This window comes from Crocodylus porosus, unplaced genomic scaffold (genome assembly GCF_001723895.1).
Source record: "Crocodylus porosus isolate Cpor-Errol unplaced genomic scaffold, CroPor_comp1, whole genome shotgun sequence".
NCBI lineage: Eukaryota > Metazoa > Chordata > Crocodylia > Crocodylidae > Crocodylus > Crocodylus porosus.
Window position 1 is genome coordinate 1,870,140 of NW_017728939.1, and position 5,813 is coordinate 1,875,952.

Consider the following 5,813-nt stretch of genomic DNA (forward strand, 5'->3'; position numbering starts at 1 on the left):
CTCCCCACCCCCCCCACACACACACACTTCCCCATGCTGCATGGAGGGCTCTGCCACAAGCTCCCAACACCCCCTGCTCCTCCAGCCATGCCACAGGCTCCCTGCCCAGGCCAGCTTGGGCCCTTCAAGAAAAAAGGCAAACCCAGAAAAGCCCCAGGATTCACTGGTCCTGCAGCAGCCTCAGGGCTTCAAGGGGACTAATGGCAGAGCCCTTCACATGGCATAGGACAGTGGGGGGCAGTGGGGATTGCCCCCCACCAGCAGGAACAGTGAGTGCGGGGGTTTTCTCTCTCTTTTTTCTTTTCTTAAAGGTCCAGAGCCATGGTGGGTGAGGCAGCCATGGGGAGCTCGGACAGCAGGGGGGTCGGGGGGCTCATGTAGGGCCCCCCCCACAGTGTGAGGCAGCGGGGATCACCCCCCTTATGCTCAGCAGCACCTGCTGAGTCGGGGGGGCGGGGTTCAAAGTGCTGAGAGCTGGGGTGGATGGGTGATTTTGGAGATTCAGAGATTTGGCAGAAGCCAGATCTCCAAATGAGATTCAGCCAAATCGATTCGGGACAGTGATTTGAGTTGCCAAATCGATTCACTATCCCCCAAATCAGCTATATCTGAATCCAAAGCAAATACTTAGTCACTTCGCACAGACCTACTGGGTAACGGTTGACCTGTAGTGTGATGGCTGGAGTGCTGTGCTGGGTGTAGTAGGGAACCCAGAACTTCCAGCTTCCCAGATTTCAGCTCCTTGGGGGTGGGGGGGAATGGGAGGTGTCCCTCTGTCCCTTTTTTTTTTTTTTACTCTGAGCACATATGCAGCCATCCACATGGATCTATTCCAGAAACAGAATATCTCTGGGCATGCAAGTACCAAAAATGCCCTATTGATGCCCAAAAAATGCCACTTAGAAGGCCAGAAAAGTGTAGAATGCCACCCCTTGGGGAGGGATTCTATGGTGTCTAAGTGTACGTAGATGCTGAAGTGCACCCGCCCTATTCAAATTTGGAAAATCCACTAGTGCCATTACTTCTGTAATACACTGCCGTCTTCCTGAAACCAAGTCATAAGAAAGCACCCACCTTTTGACACGGACTGAAATGCCTGAGTTGCTTAGACACATTTGATCATTTACCCCTAATACAATTTTTGTGCTAAGGCTCCTAAGACTTGGTCTCCTTTGTTTACTTCTAAAGCCAAATGGTTCCCCATAGCTGCCGTTTATCTCACAGTTTTGTTTGCTAATGTGGAAGTGTCAAATCCTGAATAAATCAATTTGGTGGTTTGCATTCTCTCTTTCCTTTCTTTTTCCTCCTCAGTAACTAATTACAAAAAAGTGTAAAAGGTCTCTTTCTAGTCAAATTTCAGTCATAAAGGTGTTTATTACATTTTTATGAAGATACAATTCATTCTATTTGTGGTAAAATTTCAGGGGCTCTTTAGTACATAAACAATAGCTTAGAAATTGTTCATTGTCTTGCAATAATAAGATAGGAAGTACCATTAACCCTGGTATGCATAGGATATGTGAATACTTCTTGGCAGCAATAAAATGTGAGATGGTCCCTCTGCGTTCCAGATTTTCAGAAGATATTTTATACAACAGTTCCCCCAAGGGGCCTTATCTTCACAATTATCTCCATTATTGTTTCCCTATGCTATGCTTCACCCTTCACCTAATCCACCTTTGCTAGGTTTGTGACTAGATGATGAAAAGAGTCAAGTAGCTGTTATTTTGTGCAAGGTTCAATTAATGAGGGTCTCTAATGAAATGTGGAGGAATCATTGTTTTTGGAACAATGCATCTTGCTGCATTTAAATGAAGGTTTCTTACAGCCAGCACTATATCATCCTTTGCCTTCTGCAGTGCCGGCATGACTTTCACTAAGTGGAAAACTGTTGTGATTAGTTTTAATTCCACTGGGCTCAGTCCCTGCTGCTGAATAGCAAAACTCGTGCTGATTTCAAGAACAGGCCCTTGGGTCCTTAGAGAGTCGAAGGTGACACACAGAGGTTTTTAAAATTAAGATGGGCAATAAAAACAGCCACTTCATGGAAATATAACAAAAAGTGAATGATCCAGAATTAAATTAACAAGGTTTTAAATGAAATTTCACAAGAAATAGTGTTGGGTTTTTTTATGCAGCTATTTACAACTTAGCAAGAGTGCCTTTGCTACTATCATCTATTCTGGTGAGATTGAAGTCCTCCTCTGTGTCAACTGACTGTCAAGCTAGCAGCTCCTATTTGATTGCTATATGCAGCTAGAGGTTATATGGGGCCAGTTTCTATTTAATCTGTTAGACATACGGGGACGTTGGCATCTAGTCCACTCTGCATGAGTCACTGAAAAACAGTTAATGAAAAAGGTAGGTGGGTCCTCCTCCTCGGTACATTTTTGTGGCTCAGACATTAAGTTCAGATGATGATGTGTGACAAAAGTAGATGCACTAAGAAATCTTGGGGGCTTGAACAGGTTGAGATTAAATCACACTTCTGTACCTAAACCCACTTAGAGGTCCCATGGGTGGAATGAAGTCTTAGATGTCCCATGGGTGGAATGGTGCTTCCCTTAGTCAGCCTGGTTAATACTTGTTCACACAAAGACCTCCGTGGAAAAAGGATGGGCTCACCTGTGAGAGGAACACTGCATGGCTCAGGTATGCGGGCTATTTTCTCAAAGACATTTAGGTGCCTGAAGATGCAGAACCCTATATCATGTATCAATGGATACCAGGAGTCATGGCAATATTTTAAATTTAATAACAGGGGTCAGGGGCAGGCCAAATGGAGTTGTGTTAATGGAAATAGGAGGGGACTCTGACCTTCAGTGTACAGAGTGATCTGAAGAGACATTACTGATCCTAACTCCTTAGCGTGCTCACTTCCTGGGCAGATCTAGTATTTAGAAAAGTGGGGTGTGCATGGTGAGGTGCATCATCACACTTAACACAGCAAACATTTTTCTCCAGTTAAAAATAAAGCAGAAGCTTTACTCATGCTGGGGCATAGGGCTGTATTATTCATTTTAATACTGAAGTAAAAATATATGTAACTTTATTGGAACAAGTTAAAAACAATCTGCAGGGCTGTGAAATTAGGAGCTTCATTATCAGGAGCAGCTAGCAGACAATCAAGTTGCTGAACAAAGGCTAGCTTGATGGGTGGAACATCAAGACTCTCAAAAAGAAGAGAGGGGCATTAACATCTGTGGAATGAGGAGTTTAGAAGGGATCAGGTAGATTATGAGCCAGGAATTTCCTCAACACTGCCTGACTAAAAACACTGCTGCGACTGCCGCACAGTTGGTTTTTAAACTTTGGGTGGACCAGGAATTAAAGTGGGACGCAAGTACACTGGGGTGTATCCCCTTGCCCCTGGCTCACTCCACCTTCCTGCATGAGGATGCACAGTGAGGGAGTTTTGACAAGGGAAAAAGTCAGTATCCCACCGGACTGCAGTCTAGAGAGAGAGGGTTGGAGAAGGCCTTGCGTATTGTACAAATGCCAGCTTCCTTATTTTCTTAAAAGAATCTGAGAGTTTGAGGCTTGTTCCTATCAATCCACCAGGATTTCTTTGCCTTTCTCTAACCATAGGCACACGTTCCTTATTGTTACGGCTTTTGGATCTGGCCTTCCAATATGCCTCACCTACCATACTGAAATGAGAACGGCCACTGAAAAGCTTTCCAAACAAGGCAGTCTAGGCAGCAATGCCAGCTCCTTTGGGAGCTTCAGAGAGGTGAAGAACTTGATGAAGAAGCCTTCTGTCCACCCTAATGCTCTTTATACTTACTGCAAAATACATGAACAAGGAAAGAAGGAAGGACTCCCTCCCATAGATATGCTCCCTCCCACAGAGTTAGGTTCCTACTTGTTTTCTTCCCTTCTTCCCCTGGGATGCTTTTCAGCTTGCTTGGACAGTGGTCTACCCTCAAGAAGGTCTTCTCAGTCCTCCCTGGCCTGTGGCCTGCAATTAGGTTGTTTGTTCAAGATGCAAGAGGTGAGGGCTCAAATTCTCTCCAGACTTGGTCTAGAAGCCTAGCCCCCAGCTCTACCCTGTCCTGGAAAGGTTCTTTTATCACTAAGGTGCTGAGGAACAGGTCAGTCATACGTTATGCCCACACTGGCTTTGGCTTTGGTCAGCTACAAGTTCAGGGATTTACACTGTGCTGATTTGCATCCATAACAAAAGTTAAATACAATAGTGCCTAAGTGGACTCAGGTGCCTGTAGCATGGTGTTGAATTGCTTCCAAGAATGCACAGCAGAGAAAAACTCAGTCCTGTGTAAACTATAACTGCATGAAGCATTTAATCACATGATTAATCTATAAGAGGTAGAATAGGACAAATCTAGACCTTGGTATCTAATCTGCTTAGCGCTCCCCTAAGTCTCAGTAAATGACTGCCTCCATCTTTAGGGACCTAATAGCTTTTTCAGATTCGGTTGTTTGATTTTGCAGTGCTTATGGGATGCAATGTCTAAATACCTAAGTGCCTTAGGCTGGAATTTTCCACGGGACCTAAGAGCGTTAAGCACCAAATTCCTATTGACTTTCAATAGGAGTTGGGTTCTTGTTTTCCATGGGCCACTTGGAAAATCCCAGCCACCTTCTCTTTGCAATTAAAGGCAGTAGCCAGACTCTCCTCCATATTTCCCAATTAAAAGCCCCAATGAACTCCTCCATTAAGCTGTATTGACATTTGAACAGACGTTTTCTAACAGTCGGGCTTTCTTAGGCTGCAGGTCTCTGGTTTGGGCCCAGATTCTGTGCTCAGGTGCACTCTTTGGTATTGTAGAGATCCACTGAAGTCAGCGGTCAGGGGTTTCATATGGGAGCTGCTCACTGGGGGTTTGGGCTTCCTGAAAGAGGTCCATCCATAATGCCAATAGCTGTGTCCAGACAAGCATGGTCATGCAGTATATGGTGGCGCTGGCTCAGCTGTGGTGCCATGAGCTGCACGTTCAGGTGTTCTCTGCACCACGAGGTAAAAGCATGGGTGGGGGGGAGGGTGACCTTTGGGAGATCCTGGGGTCAAAAAAACCTGCGCAAAAAAAAAAAGTGGGGTGGCAAATGAAGGCTCCAGCCTCCCCTACTCCACCCGGGGTAACCTGCTTCGTGCCAGAGTGTGTATGGCACAGGTACTCCTTGGGGACAAGCAGCAGTGGCACAAGGTGTGCTGCTGCTTTTTGTCCCTGGGAAAAAAAATGTCTGTGCTTGTGTGGATGTGGACAATGAGGACATACTAATATAAAGTTTGTATTACTTAGAGAAAAATCAAGTCTGAATTGAGTAAGGGGTGCAGAATTAAATACTTTATTAATAGCACTGGGACCAATTAAATCTTGACGTCCAACTTGAAGAAAATGTTGGAAGTTATTCTCCCTTCTTAACAAAAAAAAAATATTTAAAAAAAAGTCCGTTTAAAGTTTAATCTTAAGAATGCCCTGTGTTTTCAAATTCTTGATTGAATTACCCTTTCAGAATTCAAATTGAAATCCTTTAGGAGCTATTGATTCAAAGCAAGAAAATGCCAATAGTATCATTCTGACATGAAACCCTGCCTATCAAAGTGACATAATCCTCCCAGTTTGCCTAAATAACTTGTTGAACCTGACTGATTCTCACAGTCACCTTTTCTAGTGCTTAATAATGGTGTCTTGTTTAGGAAGCTGAAAAGGAAAAGACTGAGAGCCTGATTCAGAGTTACGTTAGGGACTCATTTGCTAGTCTAGTATAATGCAGCTCCCTAAATACCATCCCCCAATCCCAGCAAAAAGACATTCTCTCCGATGGGTTTGAAACTGGTATAAAGGGTC